The 26,473-nt window shown below is 41.9% G+C and overlaps 1 protein-coding gene across 8 annotated transcripts in view; it reads right to left on the bottom strand.

The window, feature by feature from the left end:
* LOC140206159 (leucine-rich repeat transmembrane protein FLRT2) overlaps positions 1 to 26,473 on the bottom strand; it is a 113,268-nt gene that overhangs the window by 23,616 nt on the left and 63,179 nt on the right. The gene's annotated exons all lie outside the window — the stretch shown is intronic.

Below are 26,473 nucleotides of genomic sequence, written 5' to 3'. Positions count from 1 at the left end.
CACAGTGCTGAATTCTCATCACCAATCACAGGTAGAGCTTCCCTTCTTGAACCTCTTTGTCTTGTGAATCATTCCTTGCATTATGGTTTTCCCTTTGGATAGAATCCTCAAGGCATCTTGCCTGATCCTCTCCTCTCTGCATCTCCCGCCAACAGAGCACAAACCCCACCACTGACCGTCAGAAGTCACCCTCCAGTCAGCTCTCTTTAGAACCTTCTCTCCATCCCACCATCCTGATTGGCTGACACAAGTTGGATAACATGGCTCCTTGTCTTTAGCCAAAACCAAAACACTCTTACCAGCAGGTCACACTGCTTTTACAGATAACTGATAAAATAAAACACTTCACTGCATATCAGTAGAAACCTTAACTAGGGCATTACACATATATCACGCATGTCACATAAAACAAAATATTACCATGAATAAGTTAATAAAAAATAATTTAAAACACGTGCAGTGTGCAGCACGGGTAAATAGTAAACTGCACAATGTCCCACTGATGAGACTTCGGTGGGGCTGGGGTATCCATTAGTCTCACAGCTTGAGCGATAAAACTATTATCTGGACTGGCAGTTCTAGTCCTGGTGCTCCTGGACCTCCTTCCTGATGGTTGCGGGATAGGTGGTAGGAATCCTCAACAATGCTTTGGGTCCTTTGTCGACTACACGCCCGGTAAATGTCACAAGTAGGGGTGACAAAGACCCCAGTGATCCTCTCAGCAGATTTTGCTATCCTTCATCATTTAACATGAAACTTTCTGGAACTTTCCATCTCTCAATTATATTTTCATACCTGAGTTTCTTTCTTTTCTGTTTCCTTTCCATTCCATTTCTCTGTTGATAACCACAAATACCCACTTTCTCTTATATTTCTTTAACTAGTTGTAGAGTCATAGAAAAGTACAGCACAGAGGTAGGCCCTTCAGCCCATCTGGTCTGTGATGAACCATTTAACCTGCCTACTCCCTTAGTCCTCCATACTCTCACCAGTGTTATTTGAAGGAATCATTAACCACTTGCATGGTAGTCACTAATTGATTCCCACTTGTAGTTCAGACTTAATTTATTAGCAAAGTACATCCATGTGGTGGGGTGGGGATATGTCTCTACCAAAGGAGGTGTAAGGCACTCCCTCCCTCCCAGTAACCTACAGGTCAGCCTTGGTCAAGGTGTAGAACCTACTTAGCTAACCCGATCAGGATGACATGAAGCCATAGGACCAGGTGGTGGATGGTTGTATGTGCAGCTGGTGCATATCACAAGTCCTGGTTATGTGACCACTGGTGCCAGGCAGACAATCTGAAGAGTATTGATAATGGCTATGGTCACCCATCTTGTAAAGACACTGCCCAGAAAAAGGCAATAGCAAATCACTTCTGTAGGAAAACTTGCAAAAAACAATCATGATTATGGAGACCGTGATTGCCTACGTCATACGACACAGCACATAATGATGACGAGGATCATGAGGTGCTGCTTGACCTGTTGAGTTCCTCCAGAATTTTGAGTGTGTTGCACTTTATAAAAGGAATTGTGCTTCTATGAAAAAATCAGCACCCACTGTGTGTTTGTATCAACTATGATGCCAATCTAACTGGTTCCATCTACTTGTAGATGGTGTGTATTTCATCTGTACTCCGCTGTACATGTGTCTGTCTGAATGCCTTCTAAGCATTGCTATTGTATTTGGGTCTATCACTTTCTCTTCTGCATTTCTACCACTCTCTGTATAAAGTAAACTTGCCCCGTAGATATCCTTTAGATGTTTCCCCTCTGATCTTAAAGTTATTCCCTCTAGTATTTGGCATGATAAAAAGACTTCTATGCCTCTCTAAATTTTATATGATTCTATCAGGTCTCTTCTCACCCTCAGATGTTCCAGAGAAAACAATCCAAGTTAGTCTAACTTCTTAGAGTTAATACACTCTAACCCAGACCACATCCTGTTGAACTTCTTCTGCACTCTCTTCAAAGCTTCTAGATTCTTTTTGTAAAGGGGCGAACAGAATAATAATCCAAATGTGGCTTAACTAAAGTTTTTCACAGCTGCAACTGGACTTTTGGACCTTTATATTCAATGTTCTGACCGATGCTGCATGTTTTCTTTACCACCCTGTCTATATACAGAATGTTGCCAATGTCATAGTTATAGACTCACATCCCAAGATTTCTGCTCCTTTATCTTATGGTCTTACAGCCTTATTTCCCCCTGCATCAATGTTCCTAAAGGCTCTGTGATTCGCTATTGCATATCCTCCCAAAATGCAACACCTCACACTCATCTGTATTAAATTATAATTTCTCTTCAAGTTTCCTACTGATACAGTATTAGTATTGCAATGACTTCAGAGAAGTCTGATGTTCTCCAAAGCAATTATTCACTTAATGCAAATGACCTGTGCGTGACTGTGTTTCACGAGGGGAGGCTGATGCATGGGCAGACACCACACGGTCCTTGACCGATCGGGGTCAAGGTCAAGTGGCGTGGAATGCAAGACGACTGCAGCAGCCTTTCTCTGCCGTCACTGCTGTTGTGCTGCGCCATCAGCTAACGCCAGCGCCACCACTGAGGTCGTGGTTGGATCGTTCTTAGAAACTTAGAAGCAACAGAAATGTGGTTTCTTAGAAGAATGCTGAAAATATCATAGAGATAGGGTAACTAATGAGACAGTACTCCAACGTGCCCATATGAAAAGATCTTTAATGAGAACATTGAATGAGAGGAAACTTAAATTCCTGCGCCATGTCATCAGAAAGGGAGAAATAGAATGCCTGGAAAATGTGGAAGAGGAAGGCAAAGAAGAAAATATATGGACACTGTGGAAGAACTAACAGATCTAAGTGTGCGAGAGATCATTGATGCTGTGAGGGATTGTTCGATGTGGAGAGCCATGATTGCCCAAGCATGTAACACGCAAGGCACATGAAGAAGAAGAAGATGGGGCCTCACTTGGAGTATTGTGGGTAGTTCTGGGTCCCTTGATGAAGAAGGAATGTGCTGGCATTGGAGAAGGTTCAAAGGAGGTTCACAAGTATGAGTTCTGAGAATGAAAGGCTTGTCGTATGAAGTGTTTGATGGATAAAACCTGTACTCACTGGAATTCACTTTGTGAAGCAGCACCTCTCCTTTACAAAGCCATTTTGATAAGTACATGCTGTTCCAATATCCTGAGGAATATTCTCCAGTAATTTCCCTACTCTGAAGTAGGGTTCAGTGGCTTATAATTTCCTTTCTTAAACAAAGGAAGAGCATTGGCTCTTCACCGGTCTTCTTGGACTCTGCCTGTGACTGAAAATGACATAAAAATCTCTGTCAAAATCCTAGCAGTCTGATCCTTAGACTCTTCCATTATCCTGGGATAAATTGCATCTAGCCTTGGAGATTTATCCACCTTAATGTTTTGTTTTCAACAGACGCACACTCAACATTTCAGGAACTGTTGCTTCATGCATGGTATATGCAAGCTTGATTTCAATGCTTAAGAAAAATTTAGGTAGGGATATGGATGGGAGGGGTATGGAGGCCATGGTCCTGGTGCAGGTTGATGAGAGTAGGTAGTTTAATTGGTTTAGAGTGAACTAGATGGGCCAAAGAGTCTGTTTCTGGCTGTACTTTTCTATTACTTTTCTATAACGTTATGATTCTATGACCCTCTGCCATTAGATTTCTGAATGGACAATGAACCCATGAAGATTACCATAGTATTTATTTAATACTTATTATTTTTTTCATATATATAGCTTTTTTTATTGTGTTTTGGTCTGTACTGCTGCCACAAAACAGCAAATTTCATGACATATGTCAGTAATACTACCTGATTCTGATTTGGGTTCTTAATATTGAAATTTCCTAAAATATCAGTACACCAATCTCTGATCTCACCATCATCCATGACTTTCTCCTTGGTAAAAAAAAATCAATGTGAACTATTTATTTAGGTATTTAGGATGTTGCCCACATTCTCTAGTTCCAGGCCTGAATTCCCTTTGTTTTTGTCTGGATTTTTTTTTTCCTGGTTACTTATACTACAGTTTCAGTGAAATTGTGTTCTCCTTACATCTTTGGATGCATCAGCAACGGAGATAAGGCTGAGTACAGGGCTACGGTAGGAAACTTTGTCACATGGTGTGAGCAGAATTATCTGCAGCTTAATGTGAAAAAGACTAAGGAGCTGGTGGTAGACCTGAGGAGAGCTAAGGTACCGGTGACCCCTGTTTCCATCCAGGGGTTGATGGAAGATTACAAATACCTGGGGATATGAATTGACAATAAACTGGACTGGTCAAAGAACACTGAGGCTATCTACAAGAAGGGTCAGAGCTGTCTCTATTTCCTGAGGAGACTGAGATCCTTTAACATCTGCCGGACGATGCTGAGGATGTTCTACAAGTCTGTGGTGGCCAGTGCTATCATGTTTGCTGTTGTGTGCTGGGGCAGCAGGCTGAGGGTAGCAGACACCAACAGAATGAACAAACTCATTCGTAAGGCCAGTGATGTTGTGGGGATGGAACTGGACTCTCTGACGGTGGTGTCTGAAAAGAGGATGCTGTCTAAGTTGCATGCCATCTTGGACAATGTCTCCCATCCACTACATAATGTACTGGTTGGGCACAGGAGTACATTCAGCCAGAGACTCATTCCACCGAGATGCAACACAGAGCGTCATAGGAAGTCATTCCTGCCTGTGGCCATCAAACTTTACAACTCCTCCCTTGGAGGGTCAGACATCCTGAGCCAATAGGCTGGTCCTGGATTTATTTCATAATTTACTGGCATAATTTACATATTACTATTTAACTATTTATGGTTCTATTACTATTTATTATTTATGGTGCAACTGTAACGAAAACCAATTTCCCCCGGGATCAATAAAGTATGACTATGACTATGAGTACTATTTCTCTTCAAGAATACAGAGTTGTAGCAAAGCCAGTGTTAGCATATGATCCTGAGCTTTCCCAGAGCCTCAGACAATAATGACACCAGAAGGTGGATCTACCTCTTTAGTCCCATGAGAAATAGGTGTGAGGATAGAGGGCACATTCACTCTCCGATATTCACTTCTCTACGTGGAAAAACAACACCTTGAAGAGGGTATAGGCCAAATGCCAGGAATGTAATTGAGCAGATGACAGCAATTCAACACCCAGTTGGTGTTTGGAAAGAAAAGTAGGATTTGTAATACAGTGACATAACGTAGCAACAAGTCTGCAAAGTGAAGGAGGGTCAGAACAAAATGTTGCACCCTCTCTGTGCACAGCCTTACTGACTACCAATAGATTGGCTCTAGAATGTTCTCTGTGATGGACTGCAAAATCATTTTGCAGGAATTGATTGGATCAAACTTTAAAGTTTTAAAACAACTTTAATGATATAATTGGTACATTCGAACAACACTAAGAATTAGAAAGAGGCAAAAAGTCAGAAATTTAACCAATTTAACCACGAGGACATTCAACAGGTAAGATCTGAGTGACAGATAAGATCCACTGGAAATGTTAATTGGAAAAATTATTTAATGTGAAATATAACACGGGAACAAAAATCTCAGTGCAAAACTAATAAATGCAATAACACGACTATTTAAAACTAGAGGTATTGATATAATTCTTCTTATCCAAGAAACATATGTGCAGTATAATAATTCAAAAGAAATATAGCATTTAATTTTTGCCAAATGGATGGAGTTTGTCCAAGTTGCGTAGTGTTTTTTTTAATTTAATAAAGTAATTCAGTCAGTAGCAAATTAAAGGCGGAAAGAAATTCAGATTAATGCTTCAGCTGGCAACACCATGGTCATCTACAAGCTGTGAAAACATTAGACTTGAACAAAAAGGACTGTGTTAGGCAGGCACTGTCATGAAAACCCAACAAAAGGTCACCAAATGAAGGGAATATCTGGAACTGGGAAAGAGTCGTGCTCAGGAAATGACCTTTCCAGCATCCCTATCAAAGTCACAAAATATCTATTTGTGCTGCTATGTCCTGGTGTCTGTATAAAACCTCAGCGAGATGTTCACCTCCTTGTAGAGTCACTTCAAGATCAAAATTAAGTTAAATACCACTGGTGTACATGATGAAATTTGTCATTTTTGAGGCAGCAGTATGTAACAATACATAATAATAAAACCTATAAATTACAATAGGAAATATATATAAAAAATTAAGTCAGAAGTGCAAAAAAGAGAAAACAATTCTGAGCTAGTGTTCATGAGCTCATTGTCCATTCAGAAACCTGAAGGCAGAGGGGAAGAAGCTGTTCCTAAAATATTAAATGTGTGAATTCAAAATCCTGAACCTCCTTCTTGATGGTTCATTGAAGAGGGTAGATTCTAGGTGATGGGGGTTCTTAATGACAGACGCTGCCCTTTTGAGGCATCTCCTTTTGAAGATGTCCTCGTTACTGGGAATGCTAGTGCCCATGATGGAGCTTTGGCTGAGTTTTCTTTCTGCAGCTTTTTCCAATGCTGTGCAGTGGCCCCTCCAAACCAGACCGTGAATACTCTCCAAATTACATCTGTAGAAGTTTGCTAGAGTCTTTGGTGACATCCCATATCTTCGCAACCTTCCAATGAAATATAAATATTGGGGAACATGCCTTATGAGAATAGGTTGAGTGAACTCAGCCTTTTCTCCTTGGAGGGACAGAGGATGAGAGGTGACCTGATAGAGGTGTATAAGATGATGAGAGGCATTGATCGTGTGGATAGTCAGAGGCTTTTTCCCAGGGTTGAAATGGTTGCCGCAAGAGGACACAGGTTTAAGGTGCTGGGGAGTAGGTACAGAGGAGATGTCAGGGGTAAGTTTTTTACCCAGCGAGTGGTGACTGCCTGGAATGGGCTGCCGGCAACAGTAGTGGAGGTGGAAATGATAGGGTCTTTTAAGAAACTTTTAGATAGGTACATGGAGCCTATTAAAATGGAGGGCTATAGGTAAGCCTAGTAATTTCTAAGGTAGGGACATGTTCGGCACAACTCTGTGGGCCGAAGGGCCTGTATTGTGCTGTAGGTTTTCTATGTTTCTATTTTTCTATCTACAGACTTGCCTTCTGTGTAACTGCATCAATATGATTGGCCAGGATAGATATTCAGACATGTTGACACCCAGTAACTTGAAACTGCTCACCCTTTCCACTGCTAATTCTTTGATGAGGACACATGTGTATTCCCCCGACATCTCCTTCCTGAAATCCCACAATCAATTCCTTGGAATACTGGTGTTGAGTGCAAAGTGACATGAAAGGTTAAGAATGGCTTGACTCCCATTATTCCAGGCTTGAGGTCAGTTTTCTACTGAAGTTCAGAAACGTTTAGAGAGATGTTAGAGCCCTATGGCCACAATGACATTAACACAGCCAACACAGGTGTCCTAAACCTTGAACCGGTGCTTCTTTAGATTTCAACAGGGACAGTACTGTGTGGAACACCACCATCACCCATGAACTCAGCATATTCCAGGAGATTAACTCTTTGTTACCAATTTGGATTTACTGGACAATAAATTGAGATGTTGGTCGGTGTGGTTATGTGCAGTGGCAGAACTCATATAACAGAGAAATGCAAACATAGTTCTTCTGCCAACGGCTAATCAGCTCTTCAAAATATTCCTCACTATACAGTAGAAAGGATGCCAAGACTTTGGAGAGGGTGCAAAAGAGGTTTACCAGGATGTTGCCTGGATTAGAGGGCATGAGCTAAAACAAGAGTTTGGGCAAACTTGGGTTGTAGCAGAGGCTGAGGGGAAACCTAACAGAGGTTTAAAAGATTATGAGAGGCAGAGATAGAATAGATAGACAGTACCTTTTCCAGGGGTTGAAATGTCTAATACCAGAGGGCTTACATTTAAGGTACGAGAGGATAATTTCAAAGGAGATGTGAGGGGCAAATTTTTGACACAGAGAGTAGTGGTACAGGCAAACACACTAGAGGCTTTTAAGAGATATTTATATAGGTACATGAATGTGATGAAAATGGTAGGATATGGATATTATGCAGACAGAAGAGACTGGGGTTCCATGGTAGCCTAGTGGTTAGCATGATGCTATTACAGCTTGGGGCACTGGAGTTAGGACTTCAATTCCTCTGTCCCCTGTAAGGAGTTTGTGGGTTCCCCCATGGAGTGTGTGGGTTCCTTCCGGGTCTTCAGTTTTCTCCCCCAGTCCAAAGACGTACCAGTTAGTAGGTTAATTGCTTATTGTAAATTGTCCCATGATTAGGTTAGGGTTAAATCAGGAGTTGCTGGGCAAAGCAGCTCAAAAGACCTGACCCATGCTGTACAAGAAAGAAAGAAAGGCAGGCTTTGTTAGCAATTTAATTACTAATTTAATTGGTTCAACACACCATTTCGGCATGGTACTGCATGGTACTCTTCTATGTTCTATAAGCAGAAGAAGGGATAAGTAAGCACTTGTTAGTAGCTTTATTGTCCCTCTTGTGTGCTGAACGTGAGTACGGATATTAAATGAGGAACAGATGAAGGTAGCACAGTAGTTTCATGGTTAGTGCTTTGCTTTAAGTTTAAATTTAAGTTGAAGTTTAATTGTCATTCAACAATACCCATGAAAACAGCATGATTAGAACCCCCATCCATAAGTTCGACTACACACCGCCTTCGAACACCGACTACACCTTTCTGTCGCAGGCAGTAACACGGTCTGCACCAGGTCCAGCTCCTTCAGTTTCTCCACCAACAAACAGTTCTCTAAGGGCTAGACCTGCCACACTTTAAGTTCTTAGTGTCCAGCAGGGTCTTGCAATGGCAAGAATTATACTTAAAAAAGACAAGAACATGTTTGTTTGGCCACTTAGAAGCTGTTGCATCCAAGCATGCCACTATCTTACCGGAAGCATCAGTTGCAAAATTGATGGCTGTTAGGAGTTTGTGAGCTCCCCCGATGATTATGTGGGTTTCCTCTGGGTGCTCCAGTTTCCTCCCACATTCCAAAGACCAGAGTGAGTTGTGGGCATGCTAAGTTGGCACCAGAACAGTGGTGACACTTGCAGGCTGCTTAGCACAATCCTTGCTGATTAGATTTGATGAAAAATTACACATTTCACTTTATGTTTCGATGTACCACTGACAAGTAAAGCTAATCTGCTCTCTGATTGGAATCTAAGTGTGACTCAGTAATGATCCCCTCATGAGTGAACAGGCGGTACCTAATTTGAACAGCAAGCTTGTATACTATGTACTTTTACTCCCATGTAAAGAATAGCCATTTGGTCAGTGCTGTCAGAAATCTGTACAAGATGTTGATTTGTACAGGCATGTTCAAATGTCCCAGGATGTTTGTACGTGCCTTTACTGATTTATGGCCAATTCTTTCATGTACTGGTAAATCAGTGCATGCCAAGTTTCCTACTTCACCAATAGCTACTGAGCTGTAGCCTTGCAAGAGGGACTGATCAGAGAAACTGGCTTAGATAAAAAATGTACACACTAGTTTTACGACCAGACAAAAATTAGCTTATTCTTCATTTCTTTTAATATTGCAAATTTAACATTTAAGCATTAAAGACTCATGGATGGAACTCAGCACAAGCAATTGATAAGATAAGTTGTGCAGAAGGGAAAGAGGGAGCAGAGGGGAGCGATAGTGATGGGGGAATCAGTAGTCTGGAGAGCAGACAGGAGATTCTGTGGATGTGAATGGGACACCTGGATAGTATGTTGTCTCCCTGATGCCAGGGTCAGGGACATCTCCAATCTCAACCACAGCGTTTTGGAGAGGGAAGGAGAGAGCAGCCAGATGGCTTGGTACATATTGGTACCAATGACATAGGAGTGAAAAGCAAAGAGGTCCTGAAAAGAGAATTTAGAGAGCAAGGTAGAAAGTGGAGAAGCAGGGCCTCCAGGGTAGTAATTTCTGGATTGCTACCTGTGCCACGTGCCAGTGAGGGTATAAACAGGATGACTTGGCAGATAGATATGTGGCTGAGAAGCTGGTGCAAGGCCCAGGACTTAAGGTTCTTGGATCATTGGGGTCTCTTCTGTGCGAGGTATGACCTGTTCAAAATTGAGGGGTTGGAAACCGAAGGGAACCAATATTCTCTCCAGCATGTTTGTTGGATCTGTTGGGGAGGGTTTAGACTAATTTAGTAGGGGGTGGGAACTGTAGTGAAGAGAGTCAGGATAGGACGAACACGAAGATAGTTTGCAGGCAGGTGATAGGACAAAATTGCAACCAGCAGGGAGAGTATCAGTGTGTTAGGGATGCAGAATCAAAAAGGGTAGCAAATACAGTACTCAAGCGTTATACCTCAAAGTAGAGAGGGTAAGAAATAAGCTGGATGACCTTGGTGCACTATTACAGATTGTCAGGTATGATGTTGTAGCCATCACTGAATTGTGGTTGAAGCATAGCTGTAGTTGGGAGCTGACTGCCCAAGGTTACATGTTGTTTTGGAGAGATAGGAAGGTAGGCAGAGGGCATGTCATGGCTCTGCTGATAAAGAATGGCATCAAATCAGTAGAAAGATGTGACATACAATTGGAACATATTGAATCCTTGTGGATTACAACGCAAAACTGCAAGGGTAAAAGGACCCTGGTGGCAGTTATATACTGGCCTCCCCATAGTAGCTGGGATGTGGACCACAGGTTACAACAGGAAATAGAAAAGGCATATCAAAAGGGCAATGTTATGGTAATCACGGGAGATTTCAACATGCAGGTTGAATGGGAGAATCAGGTTGGTAATGGATCTCAAGAGAGTGAGTTTGTTGAATGCCTATGAGATGGCTTTTTAGAGCAGTTTGTCATTGAGCCTACTAGGGGATCCGCTATACGGGATTGGGTGCTATGTAATGAACCAGAGGTGATTAGGGAGCTTAAGGTAAAAGAACCCTTAGGAGCCAGTGATCACAATAGGATTGAGTTCAACTTGAAATTTGAGAGGGAGAAAGTACAGTCTGACATAGCAGTATTTCAGTGGAAGAAAGGAAATTACAATGGTATGAGAGAGGAGTTGGCCGAAGTAAATTAAAAGGAGCTGCTGGCAGTGATGACAGCAGAGCAGCAATGGTGTGAATTTCTGGGAAAAATGAGGAAGATGCTGAATATATGTATTCCAAAGACAAAAAAAATACTCAAATGCCAAAATAGTACAATTGTGTCTGTCAAGGGAAGTCAAAGCTAAGGTAAAAGCAAAAGACAGGGCATAAAACAATGTAAAAATTAGGGATAAGACAGAGGATGGCAAAGCTTTTAAAAACTTACAGAGATCAATGAAAAGGATCATTAGGTGGAAAAAGATGAAAAATGAAAGCAAGCTAGCAAACACATCAAAGTGGATAATTAAAGGTTTTCAAAGAATGTAAAAAATAAAAGAGAGATGAGAATGAATATAGGACCGCTAGAAAATGAGGCAGGTGAAATAATAATGGGAACAAGGAGACGACAGATGAACTAAATGAGAATTTTGCATTAGTCTTCACTAATGAAGACACAAGCAGTGTGCCAGATGCTGAAAGGTGTGAGGGAAGAGAAGTGAGTGCAGTCAGTATCGCAAGGGAGAAGGGGCTCAAAAAGCTGAAAGACCTAAGGGTACATAGGTCACCGAGATCAGATGAACTGCACCCTAGGGTTCTGAAAGGCGTAGCAAATAGAGATTGTGAAGGCATTAGCAATGATCTTTCAAAAATCACTAGACTCTGGCATAGTGCCAGAAGACTAGAAAATTGCGTATGTCACTCCACTCTTTAAGAAAGGAGGAAAGCAGCAGATAGGAAATTATAGACCAGTTAGCCTGATCTCAGTGGTTGGGAAGATGTTAGAGTCAATTGTTAAGGACGAGGTTATGGTGTACTTGGTGACACAGGATAAGATAGGACTAAGTCAGCATGGTTTTCTTAAGGGAAAATCTTGCCTGATGAGCCTATTGGAATTCTTTGAGGAGATTACAAGTAGGATAGATAAAGGGGATGCAGTAGATGTTGTATATTTGGACTTTCAGGAGGCCATTGACAAGGTGCCACACATGAGGCTGCTTACCAAGTTAAGAGCTCATGGTATTACAGGAAAGTTATGAATATGGTTAGAGCATTGGCTGATTTGTAGGAGGCAGCGAGTGGGAATAAAAGGATTCTTTTCTGTTTGGCTGCCAGTGAGTAGTGGTGTTCCACAGGGGTTGGTGTTGGGACCACTGCTGCTTATGCTGTATAACAATGATTGAGATGACGAAATAGGTGGCTTTGTTTCCAAGTTTGCAGATGATATGAAGATTGGTGGAGGGACAGGTAGTGTTGAGGAAACAGGTAAGCTGCAGAAGGACTTAGACAGATCAGGAAAATGGGTAAGAAAGTAGCAAATGAAATACAATGTTGGAAAATACATGGTGATGCATGTTAGTAGCATAAATAAATGTGCAGACTATTTTCTAACTGGGAAGAAACCACAAAAATCTGAGATGCAAAGGGTCTTGGGAGTCCTTGTGCAGAACACCCTGAAGGTTAACTTGCAGATTGAGTCGGTGGTGAGAAAGGCAAATGCAATGTTAATATTCATTTCAAGAGGTCCAGAATACAAGAGCAGGGATGTGATGCTGAGGCTTTATAAGGCACTGGTGAGGCTTCACCCTGAGTATTGTGAACAGTTTTGGGTTCCTCATCTAAGAAAAGATATGCTGCATTGGAGAGCTTACAGAGGAGGCTCGCAAGGATGATTCCTGGAATGAAAGGATTATCATACAAGGAATGTTTGATAGCTATGGGTCTGTACTCACTGAAATTTAGAAAGATGAGCATGGATCTCTTTGAAACCTTTCGAATGTTGAGAGGCCTAGACAGAGTAGATGTGGAAAGGATGTTTCCCATGGTGGATGAGTCTAGGACAAGAGGGCACAGCCTCAGGATAGAGGGGTGTGCATGTAAAACAGGGATGTGGAGAAATTTCTGTATCCAGACAGTAGTGAATTTGTGGAAGGAGATAACATGAGAGAGGGGTAAGGGGATGGGAAATGGTGAAGGGGGTGGAGGCATTACTGGAAGTTTGAGAAATCGATGTTCATGCCATTGGGTTGGAAGCTACCTAAATGGAATATAAGGTGTTGTTCCTCCAACCTAAGTTTGGCCTTATCCTGACAGTGGAGGAGACCATGGACAGACATATTGGAATAGGAATGAGAAGTGGAATTAAAATGGGTGGCCACTGTGAGATCCAGCTTGTTCTGGCAGATGGAGCTTAGATGCTCGGTGAAGCGGTCTCCCAATCTCATTGGATCTCACTGATATACAAGAGGCCACACTGGGAGCACCGAACACAGAATATGACCCCAAAAGACTCACAGGTGAAGTGTCGCCTCACTTGGAAGGACATTTTGGGGCCCTGAATGGTAGTAAGGGAGGAGGTGTAAGGGCAGGTGAAGCACTTGTTCAGCTTGCCAGGATAAGTAGCAGGAGGAAGATCAGTGGGAAGGACAAATGGACAAGGGAGCCGTGTATCAACCAATCCCTGTGGAAAGCAAAAAGTGGGGGGCGGGGAGGGAAAGATGTGTTTGGTGGTGGGATCCGGTTGGAGGTGGCGGAAATCTTGGAGCATTATGTGCTGGCTGAGTTCACAACTTTTTGTAGCTTGTTTCGATGCTGTGCAGTGTCCTGCTCTCCACCCCACCCCCATACAGCCAGTTAGAATGCTCCCCATGGGCAGTAGAGTTCAGTGATGGAATTCTTCTGCAGCTTTATTTATCTATTGGACTGGCTTCTTGGTCTTCTCCAATTTATTATGAGTCACCTACTACTTAGCTCATGCACATCTGTTGAGCTCAGTGTAATCAAGCCTCCCTGAGTCTGACGAGGATGCAGTCCTCAACAATATTCAATAATATTGATACATTGCTACACTTGGTAAAGGCTTAACTCAGACGTCCCAGCAGTGAAGAGCAGCTGCATGGCCCTCGCCCTGTTCTAAGGGGGTGGAGTGTGGGGGAGAGGGCAAAATACATCAGTGTCCTTATCACACATGCAAGCTCCAAAGAGGGAAGCAATAATCATCTCAACAACAGGCTCCACCAAGCCCGGCTCTGCAAGGAGTTGGGTTGAGCATGGGGCCAGCAACCCGGAGGTACAGAATTGCCAGCAGAAGCTCCAAAGACCTCATTCCTGGGAGAGGAAGGATCTTCACCGAGAAAACATCTGAAGTCGTGGGGCAAAAGCAGAAACCACCGAGCTGATTAACCTTCTAACAGCACAGTACAGAGGACCCTTGTGAGCTGCTCACAGTTGTTTGGATTTATTGAGTATGCCCGCGAGAAAGTGAATTTCAGGGTTGTATATGGTGATGTATACTGTATGTACTTCGATAATAAATTTATTTTGAACTTTGAACTTTGGCCCAGTAGGGGTGATGGGCTTAAGAAGAAGGAAAAGTCTGGACTTCAAGCTCTAAGAGGTCTCTTTGCTAGTTCTCTCATTTCTGTCCTGAGTTAAACTGAAGCATGTCTCTTGGGTAAATGAAGAAAATCTTGTCTTTAGAATAAGAATTTCATCAGGCACTATTGTGATTACTTTAACTTGCAAACAGAAGTTTTTTTTTACGCCAAGCATCCCACCAACAAAATCAACTTCAAATAGGCAACATATGGGTTTGCAATGCAAACGTTTAAAGGGTGTGATTTTTATCACAAGTTGCTTATTATGGAGATTGTTGGCACAGCAATCAAACCCATGCCTTTGAGTCAAAGAATGTGCTAACATAACAGTCCATTCATTGGACTTAATAACGGTGCTGATTTTTTTCCTAGAAGCACTGATCGGGAGTGGTTGTGACACAATGTACCCTTCTTCAGCTAGGATACTAATCACCTCAATGTTACACACAAAAATATCCTTTATTCCCTCTGTTACCTTGCCCTAGAATGGAAAGTCCTACAAAAAGTGGAGGATACGGCCCAGTCCATCATGAGTAAAGCCCTCCCCACTACTGAGCCCACCTACAAGCAGCATCAATCATTAAGGACCCACACCATCCAGGCCATGCTCTCATCTCACTGCTGCCATCAAGTCAAGTCACTTTTTATTGTCATTTCGACCTTAACTGCTGGTATAGTACACAGTAAAAACGAGACAACGTTTTTCAGGACCATGGTGCTACATGAAACAATACAAAAACTACACTGAACTACGTAAAAACAACACAAAAACTACACTGAACTATGTAAAAACAACACAAAAATTACACTAGACTACAGACCTACCCAGGACTGCATAAAGTACACAGAACAGTGCAGGCATTACCATAAATAATAAACAAGACAATAGGCACAGCAGAGGGCAATAGGTTTGTAGTCCGATGGCTTGGGGCAAAAACTGTTACATAAATAAACAGCTGAATGGCGGCGACTGGGATTCTGTCCGTTTCTGTACTCCCGCCGAGTAATTCATTAGAGTTGGATGTAGTCCAATTGGAAAGCAAAATGGACGGGAGAACCGGCTGTCTGGGGCTTGCTTTTTTCCTGGCACAGACTCCTGCCCGCTCGCCTCGCTTCTGCTTCCTCGCACACCGCCTACGACGTCCCCACCTCCGGCCACTGGCATCAGGCGTCTCCGAGGACTGTGGGCCTGATTCCCTCAGCAAGCCGAGGTCGCGCAATTTAACCAGCAGATCTTCATGAAGGTTCGTTTTTGGGGCGATCTGTGTACCGTAGCAGTATCTGGCGATGGTAGATAGTCGCTCTGTTATCCGTTGCCCTAAACCCTAATTGCGCCTTAAAATTAAATTAAAAAACTAAATTAAAGTAGCACCAGATCCGAAAGACCGCTGCTGCCATGCCACACTGCCTGCTGAAGAGGATACAGGAGCCTCAGGACCCACATCACCACATTGAACTGTTTCCTCAGCCAATAGACTCAATTTCAAGGACCCGTCATCTGACGTTCTCAGTAATTATTTACTTATTTACTATTCTTTTCTTCAGGTTTTTTTTTAATTTGCACAGTTTGTTGTCTTGCAAATTGGTTGCTTCTCAATCTTTATTATTATTATTATTATTACTATTTATTATTTGTGGTGCAACTGTAACGAAAACCAATTTCCCCCGGGTTCAATAAAATATGACTATGACTTTGTGTGGTTTTTCCATTGATTCTATTGTGTTTCTTTGTATTTACTGTGAATGCTTGCAAGAAAATCAGTATCAGGGTAGCATATGATGACATGCATGTATTTCGATAATAAATTTACTTTGAACTTTCAACTTAGAAAATCTATCCAACAGCCAAAAACAATAAAATCAGTTGTTCAGTCATTAGTCTGATTGATAGTTGTGGGATTTCATTGACTCAAGTCATTGGCTGAGATTTCTATATTACTGGCAGCACACTGGAATGCCTTCCACTTGCTCTATTGGCACTCAAGAGTGGAGTGCCAGGAGCGTACTGTTTAGCACGGCATATTACAGCTCGGGGTGTTGGAGTTCAGAATTCAAATCTGGCACCCTCTGCAAACGGGTGTGTACGTTCCATCCCATGTGCACATGGGTTTCCCCTGGGTGCTCCCGTTTTTCCCCACAGATCAAAGCCATGTCAATTAGTCGGTTAATAGATCATTGTAAACTGTCCTGTGATTAGGCTAGGGTTAAATCAGTAGATTGCTGAGCAGTTGGCTCAAAGGGCCAGAATGCTATATCTCTGAGTGAATGAATGAGGGAGAGGGAGAGAGGGGGAGGGAGAGAGAGGGGGAGGGGTGAGAGAGAGAGAGAGAGCGAGAGAGAGAGAGAGAGAGAGAGAGAGAGAGAAAATGACTCTATCCAAAACAAAGAGCCTTGTTTAATTAAAATCCAATCCACACCTTAAACATTCATTCATGAAGTCATGCTGAGTTGGCAAATCTGGGTACAAAATTAGTTTGCTCATAGAAGATGAGAATAGAGGTGAAGGAATGTTTCTCTGACTTGAGGTTTGTGGCCAGTGGTATTCCACAAGGTTCAGCGATGGCACTTCTGTTGTTTGTGGTGTTTTTATAAATGGTATGGATTAAATGTGGATTAGTAAATTTGCAGGTGAGATGAAAATTGATTGGGTTAGAGTCATAGAATCATAGAGCACTACAGCACAGAAACAGGCCCTTCAGTCCATCTAGTCCATGCTAAACCATTAATCTGCTTACTCCTATTGACCCGCAGTGGGGCCATAGCTCTCCATATCCCTCCCATGCATGCATCTATCCAAGTTTCTCTTAAACATTGAAATTTAAATCGCATCTACCACTTCCACTGGCAACTCATTCCACACTCTCAACACCTCTGAGTGAAGAAGTTCCCCCTTAAGTTCCCCTTTTCTATGTCTTACGATCTTAAACATTTCACCTTTCACCCTTAACCAATGACCTCTAGCTGTAGTCTCACCCAATCTCAGTGGAAAAAGCCTGCTTGCTTTTACCTTATCTGTACCCCACATAGTTTTTTATATCTCTATCAAATCTCCAGTCAGTCTTCTACGTTCTAGGTAATAAAGTCCTAACCTATTCAATCTTTCCCTATAACTCAGGTCCTCAAGTCCCAGCAACATCCTTGTAAAGGATTTTGTTAAGTATTAAGTGGAGGAATAGTGGGATGTTGCTGCTACACGCACAAGTCCATGAGGTGCTCGTGGTTCAAGATTTGTGGAGGTACCCTGGGGGAAAGATTAACATTGTGATCGGTAAATCGTTACCTAACCTACCCTGTTTATTGTCCAGAAGTCAGGGCCCAGGCCTAGCTTGAAGTAAATTTATCATCATTACATATATATCGCCACATACAACACTGAGATTCACTTCTTGCACGGAATCACAGTGAATACAAGAAGCACAGTAGTATCAATGAGAGACCACACCGATCAGGACGAACAATCAATCAATGCGCAAAAAAATCAATAAACTGGAGAAATACAAAAAAGAAAGATACATAATAATAATAGTAAATAATTAAGCAATAAATATTGCGGACATGAGATGTAGAGTCATTGAAAGTGAGTCCATAGGTTGTGGGAACAGTTTAGTGATGAGGTGAATGAAGCTGTGTGTGGTTATCTCCATTGGTTGAAAAGCTTGGTGGTTGAGAGTAATAACTGTTTCTGAACCTGGTGGTGTAAGTCCTGAGGCTCCAGTACCTTCTTCCTGATGGCAGCAGCAAGAAGAGGTAATGGCCTAGATGGGCAGGGGGGTGTCCTTGGTGATGGATACTGCTTTCCTATGACAGTGCTCCATGTACATAGATGTGCTCAATGGTGGGGAAGGCTTTATCCATGATGGACATGGCCATATCCACTACTTTTATAGGTTTTTTCATACAAGGGCATTGGTGTTTCACAGCGCAGTACATCACACAAACCAATCTTCCGTCCTTGGACTCACTTTACACCGCACGCTGTCGGAGCAGTGCTGCCAGGATAATCAAGGACACGACCCACCCAGCCAACACACTTTTCGTCCCTCTTCCCTCCGGGAGAAGGCTCAGGAGCCAGATTTCTATTCTCAGCTCGTACGGCCAGATTTGGGAACAGCTTCTTTCCAACTGTGATAAGACTGCTGAACGGATCCTGACCCGGAACTGGGCTGTACCCTCCAAATATCCAGACCTGCCTCTCGGTTTTTTTGCACTACCTTACTTTCCATTTTTCTATTTTCTATTTATGATTTATAATTTAAATTTTTAATATTTACTATCGATTTGTAATCCAGGGAGCAGGAAGCACAGAATCAAATATCGCTGCGATGATTGTACGTTCTAGTATCAATTGTTTGGTGACAATACAGTATAAAGCATAAAGTATACCAGACTGTGATGAAACCAGTAAATATTCTGTCCATCACACATCTATAGAAGTTTGTCAGAGTTTTAGATGACATGATAAACCTTTGGCTGACTCTCAAAGCCAATGCCTTCAGGTAGCATCTATCCATCACCTTGTGATCAGCCAGCTGTCAGTTCAGATGAAAGAGGCTGGGATCAAGATCCACTTCTCATCTTCAGTTCATAGTCAGGCCCTATTGTTGCTTCAGTATCAAACCCTTCTCAAAGTAACCATCACTCTCTTTCAACTTCAATATACTATACCAACATACAATGAAGAAGGAAACAGCAACTCTACTTCAGAAAGGAGAAAAAGCATGCAATAGGCCCTTTCGCCCTTTTGAACTGCCCCACACAGCAACCTCAAATTCAACCCTAGCCTAATCATGGGACAATTTACAATCACCAATTAACCTACTAACCGGTATGCCTTTGGACTGTGAGAGGAAACCAGAGCACCCAGAGGAAACCCAAGCCAAGAACAAGTTTTTAAAATATATTTATAAAGAACTATCCTGGGCCAGCATAATGCAACCCAAGTTCAAGAGCTGAAGTATTTTAGAAGCAAACTGAACTAAACCAGTTTCATATAGTTGGTTCTGATTATACTTGGCACAGTTAACCAAGCTCTAAGCCAGACATCAGCCTGAAATGCAAAATCACCACAGTTCCTTCATCATTACTGGTTCAAAATCTGGATACTCCCTGTTCATGAGCACAGTGAGAGAACTGTCGCCGGCAGAATTCAATAATTTATTGGTAATTGGGAATAGACAACAGAGACCACAACTGAAAATGAAGAATAAAAAAAAAATTACAGTGCTGACGACACCGCAAAAGTACTTGCTTGTTAACACTTTTGGATTCTACAGGTAGTGAAAAACCCCATATAAATGTCAGCATATTTATTCAGCTGTCTGAAGTATGTTTGGTTCTCAAGCTGAGTGTTATGGCTTGGCATTAACTGATGGCAGAATGCCCAAAAATAACCTGAGTACTGCTGCAAAGCATCAAAGTAATATTTGTTCAAAGTACATATATGTCACCATATACTACCCTGAGATTAATTTTTTGCAGGCATTCACACTAAATACAATGTAACACAATAGAATCAATGAGAAGCCGCACACAACAGAGATGGTCGAACATCTAATGAGCAAAGAACAACAAACTGTGGAAATGCAAAAAGAGAAAAAAAAGTAATTAATAATAAAAAATTAAAAAAAACAATTAATATTGAGAATATGAGTTCCAGAGTCCTTAAAAGTGAGTAGGTGTGGAATCAGTTTGGTGTTGTGGTGAGTGTACCTATCTCTCTCAGTTAAGGAGCTTCATGGTTGAGGGGTAATAACTAATCCTGAACCTGGTGGTGTGGGACCTAAGGCTCCTATACCTCCTTCCTGATGACAGCAGTGAGAAGAAGGCATGGCCTTGATGTTGGAGGTCCTTGATGATTGATGTTGCTTTCTTGTGACAGCTTTACCCATGATAGACTGGGCTGTATTCATTACTTTTTGGTGTTTCCATACCAGGCCATGAAGTAACCAGTCAATATACTCTCCTCCACCTATCTGCAGAAGTTTTGGATGACAAATCTGTGCAAACTTCTCAGAAATTAGAGGAGCTGCAATGCCTTCCTTGTAATGGCAATTACTTGTAGGATCCAGGATAGATCCTCTCAAAAGATAATGCCAAAGAATTTAAAGTTACTGTCATCTCCAGCTCTGATCCCCTGAGGAGGACTGACTCATGGAGTCCCAAGTGCAAAGTTCCAACAAATAAAGGATTTAATTGACTACATACAGACAAAACATTTCCTCTGGTCATAGTCACCCGAAGCAGACTGTAAAATGAGCAACTTGTCCAAACAGCCCAATATGTTGGTTTAAGAGGGGGAACAACGAGCTTTACTTCCTTTACGATCTCAGAATATCTGGATCAGTGTTGTGTAAATGAGAGGAGGTGCAGTTCTGATTGAATAGAGGAAGTCTGTAGAGCTGATTGTTCCCATTTTCCTATGCAGTTACAGTATTGTTTGGTGAGGTTATACACTGGGTTGCATTTCATCCAACATCGTTATACAGATTATACAACAGTCTGCAAGTGTGCAGGAGGAGTAGCCAAACAAGCTGCATCACTGATTGGTATCAAAACTGCACTGAAGGACCAGAAGGCTCCACAACAAATCACCAGTGCCAGTCTGCTTACCATCAAGGATGTACATACAGAAAGGTGCCAGAAAAGGGACAGAAACATCAAGGAGGACTGTTTGTCCCCCTCCCATCAGTGAGGAGCATCCACCCAAAGACCACCAAACTCAGAAACACTTACTTTCCCCAAGCAGTAAGACTGAGCAACACCTCCACCCACTAACTCCACCACTACTTCATTATTTCCTGTCAGTCACCTTATGTACAGCCTCACGTCACTTTCTGAACATACAATCAATCTATGTGTATAAATTATCTTTTGTATTTATATTGTGTTTTTTATATCAGAATAAGAATCAGAATCATGTTTAGTATCACTGGCATATGTCATGAAATTTTTTGTCTTTGCAGTGGCAGTACAATGCGATACACAATAATAAGAAAAAAAATCCATGAAGTACAGTAAGTAGATAGCTAAATAAGTAGTGCAAAAATATATAAGCTCTAAGTACATATTTATATTTATTGTGTTTTTTAGTATTATGTTCTTTATCATTTGTGGGTTTCTTTTTGTGCTGGAGTAGACTGAAAAACAGTTACTTTCCCCAAACAGTAAAGCTGATCAAAACCTCCACCCACGAACCCACACCTCCACACACACACCCACCACGACTATCACTTCCTGTCAGTCACTTTATATATAGACACTCCTCTGCCTATTGTTACTTTATGGATATACAGTCCATCTATGTATAGTACCTATAAAAAATATTCCCCCTCCCCCGCCAGAAGTGTTCATGTTTTATTGTTTTATAACATTGAATCACAATGGATTTAATTTGGCTTTTTTGACCCTGATCACCAGAAAAAGACTCCTTCATGTCAAAGTGAAAACAGATCTCTGCAAAGTGATCTAAATTATAAATATAAAACACAAAATACTCGATTGCATAAGTATTCGCCCCCTTTAATCTGACACACCAAATCATCACTGGTGCAGCCAATTGGTTTTAGAAGCTACATAATTAGTTAAACTGAGATCACCATGTTGCATTCAAGGTGTTTCAGTTGAATGGCGTAAAAATACATCTTTATCTGGAAGGTCCAACTGCTGGTGAATCAGTGTCCTGGCAAAATCTACACCATGAAGACAAAAGAACACTCCAAGCAACTCCACCAAAAGTTATTAAAAAGCACAAGTCAGAAGATGGATACAAGAATATTTCCAAACCACTGAATATCCCTTGAAGTACAGTCAAGTCGATCATCAAAAAATGGAAAGAATATGGCACAGCTGTAAGTCTGCCTAGAGCAACCATTCTCAAAAATTGAGTGACTGTGCAAGAAGAGGACTAGTGAGGGAAGCCACCAAGACATCTGACAACTCTGGAGGAAATACAAGCTTGAGTGGCTGAGATGACAGAGACTGCACATACAACAACTATTACCCAGGTGCTTTACCAGTTGAAGCTTTATGGGAGAGTGGCAAAGAGAAAGCCACTGTTGAAAAAAAAACTCTCATAAAATCTCTGCTGGAGTTTACCAGAAGGCACATGGGAGACTCTAGTCAGCTAGAGAAGATTCTATGGTCTGATGAAACCAAAATTGAGTTTTTGGCCATTAGGCTAAATGCTATGTTTAGCGTAAGCCAAACACTTCACATCATCAAAAACAGACCATCCTGACTGTGAAGCATGGTGCGGGGATGCTTCACTGCAACAGGCGTGTGAAGGCTTGTGAAGGTAGAAGGTAAAATGAATGCAGCAAAATACAGGGAAATCCTGGAGGAAAACCTGATGCAGTCTGCAAGAGAACTGCAACTTGGGAGAAGATCTGTTTTCCAGCAAGACAATGACCCCAAGCATAAAGCCAAAACTACACAGTAATGGCTTACAAAAAAAGGTTAATGTCCTGGAATACCCAAATCAGAGTCCAGACGACAATCCAATTGAGAACCTGTGGCTGGACTTGAAAAGGGCTTTTCATTCATGATCCCTGTGCAATCTGCCAGAGCTTGAGCAGTTTTGCAAGGAAGAATAGGGAAAATTTGCAGTGTTCAGACATGGAAAGCCTATAGAGGCCTATCCTGTCACAACCATGGATTCAGCAGTGCAGTAGATGCGGCAATTGCGCTTGTGAATTTGCTTGTGTCAGCTAATTATTATTTAATCGTGATAGTATTTAACTCCATACTTGTCATCGTAGTGCTTGTCGAGACTTGGACAGAGCACAGCAACGCTTTGCTGCCTTCCCTGAGAAATTGGACTTAACGAGTCAACTGATTCTGAAGACTAGCGGTATCCATTTAATGTTTAGATTTTCTTTTCAGCCGCAGTGTAGGCTTCGTTTCCCATTTGAGAGTTTGTTAATGGCCCTGTGTGGCCTAGCGTTTATTGTTTATTTTCCCTTTAACACTGTTCACATTAAAGTTTGTGAACTATCAACCTGCCTCAGCGTCTCTCACTCTGCACTTGGGCCATATCCGAACCTGGTAACAGCAAGTCTCGACCACACAAAGATGGACCCAGCAGAGAGAGAGCAGCTGACCTTGGCCGTGAGATTCATTGGCCAGGTAGCAGACAAGCAAACAGGCAGCTCTGTCTCTGTGCTCTGTCTGAGCCTCGACAAGCACTACGACGACAAGTACGGAGTTAAGTACTATCACGATTAAATAATAATTAGCTGACACATACAAATTCACAAGCACAATTGCTGTATCTACTGTGCTGCCGAATCCATGGTTGTGATATATCCCTACAGACTCAAGGCTGTAATTGCTGCCAAAGGTGCATCTACTAAACACTGACTTGAAGGGGGTGAGTAATTATGCAATTAATTATCTTGTGCTTAATAATTGTAATCAATTTAGACCAATTTATGGAAATTTGTTTGCACTTGGAGACAAAAGAGTCTTTTTCTGTTGATCCGTGTCAAAAAAGCCAAATTAAATCCACTGTGATTCAATATTGTAAAACAATGAAACATGGAAAATTTGAAAGGGGAGTGAATACTTTTTATAGGCACTGTATATAAGCTCTCTTATGTATTTATATTTATTGTTTTCTTTATTATTATGTTCTTTAACATTTGTGGGGGTTTTTTTGGTGCTGCGTCATATCTTGAGAAACAATTATTTTGTTCTTCTTTACATTTGTGTACTGGAAATGAGATTAAACAATCTTGAATCTTGTATTCATGAACAATCTGATTTTGAGCTGGCCAGTGTCACTCTTTGGTGTGACTAAGATAGTCTGACTTATTCTGGTTTGCATTTGACAGCCATCTCACAAAAGTTTCCATAGAGTTTGGATTCAAATAAAATAACTGTACTTTTTGAGCCAACATTCCACGGAAAATTAGCACAGCAGAAGAACAACTCTAGTTGGCTTTAAAAAAAATCCTCATTGTTATTTTATTTTTTAGTCTAGCCAAATGTCCACATTAACAGATGTAAGCAGTTACTTCAAATGTTAAATATTGTGTATGGCTCATCACCAAAAGATGAAAATTGCTTTGGATTTGTTTTACAACTTGCCCAGACATTGCAAAGAGTAGGTTACAGGAAATCCCATTGGCATTTTATCCCATCAACTTGTTCACATCAGTTGTAACTCAAGTGTTAGAATCTCAAAGCTGGCACAAATAATACTTGAGACCTTATTTGTACTCTGAGATCCAAGCAAACAACCCTATGACATCACCAAAGAGGGACAGGGAAATCCCAACTCCAATTCAACGAATAGAGTGGATCCCAGTTAACTGGGACACATCAGGCCCATTTCATTTAGGCCCAATCAAGCAGCTGCCCCAATTAGCTGAAGTTTTATGGAAATAATTAAAAAGCTATAAAAAAGACAAACTATCGTTCAACTGAGTAGCAAATTATGTATGTAAATGAAATACAGAACAAATTAGAACATTACCATAACTCCCACAATACTATATAAATGTGTATTCCTTCATTATATGATCAACAGAGGAACTCATCCAGTGTACGCTACCGTGTTCTTTTAATTGACTGTAAATGAACAAAATCAGTGCACAGACCTAGGGCATTTTTTTTTGCTGGTGTCAAAATCTCTTTATGGCATCTTGGCAAGGGTCTGAACTGTTATAAAGTCAAAATAAAAAACAAATTTATCTTGGGATCACCGCTTTTTGAATCAGCGTCTGTCAGGCCAAATAGATAATATAACACAAGCACAAACAACTGACACTATTAAGAAACTGTTTGCTCTAAGCACAGTGTAGTGTCTAACGGCCAGGCAATTATACATGACTGACACTAGTCAGAAACTGCTCGGCAACAGTCTCCTGTCTCAATTAAGAGGCATAGTGTCCCAAAAAATTAAAAGAATCCTGCTAGTTTCTCAATTAGCTTTTGTTCTTTAAGACTTCTCCCAAATAAGAAGCTGCCCTGGTTAACTAATAGCCCAAATAACTGTATAAGAATTTTCTTGACATTGATTTCCATAGAATCTTTATTTTTGTGATCTGTTGCTATGCCAAATCACTCAGTGGCAGTCACATTTTAAAATGATTTCTCTGGCTGCAAAGCATCCTATAATATAAATGCAAACTGCGTGCTTAAAAAGAAATGAAAATTTGCATAAAGCCTCATTCTCAGGATGAGGCTTTTTATTCCAGGACGAGGGAGATGTCCTCCTTTTTTAAAGAAAGGGGCTTCCCTTCCTCCACCATCAACTCTGCTCTCAAACGCATCTCCCCCATTTCACGCACATCTGCTCTCACTCCATCCTCCCGCCACCCCACTAGGAATAGGGTTCCCCTTGTCCTCACCTACCACCCCACCAGCCTCTGGGTCCAACATATTATTCTCCGTAACTTCCGCCACCTCCAACGGGAGCCCACAACTAGGCACATCTTTCCCTCCCTCCCCCCCCCCCGCTTTCCGCAGGGATCGCTCCCTACGCGACTTCCTTGTCCATTCGACCCCCCCCATCCCTCCCCACTGATCTCCCTCCTGGCACTTATCCTTGTAAGCGGAACAAGTGCTACACATGCCCTTACACTTCCTCCCTTACCACCATTCAGGGCCCCAGACAGTTCTTCCAGATGAGGTGACACTTCACCTGTGAGTTGGCTGGGGTGATATACTGCGTCCGATGCTCCCGATGAGGCCTTCTATATATTGGCGAGACCCGACGCAGACTGGGAGACCACTTTGCTGAACACCTACGCTCTGTCTGCCAGAGAAAGCAGGATCTCCCAGTGGCCACAGATTTTAATTCCACATCCCATTCCCATTCTGATATGTCTATCCACGGCCTCCTCTACTGTAGAGATGAAGCCACACTCAGGTTGGAGGAACAACACCTTATATTCCGTCTGGGTAGCCTCCAACCTGATGGCATGAACATTGACTTCTCTAACTTCCACTAATGCCCCACCTCCCCCTCGTACCCCATCTGTTATTTATTTTTATACACACATTCTTTCTCTCACTCTCCTTTTTCTCCCTCTGTCCCTCTGACTATACCCCTTGCCCATCCTCTTGGTTCCCCCCCCCCCCGTCTTTCTCCCCGGGCCTCCT

Source organism: Mobula birostris, chromosome 1, assembly GCF_030028105.1.
Source record: "Mobula birostris isolate sMobBir1 chromosome 1, sMobBir1.hap1, whole genome shotgun sequence".
NCBI classification, from domain to species: domain Eukaryota; kingdom Metazoa; phylum Chordata; class Chondrichthyes; order Myliobatiformes; family Myliobatidae; genus Mobula; species Mobula birostris.
This window is presented reverse-complemented; position numbering and strand designations above follow the sequence as displayed.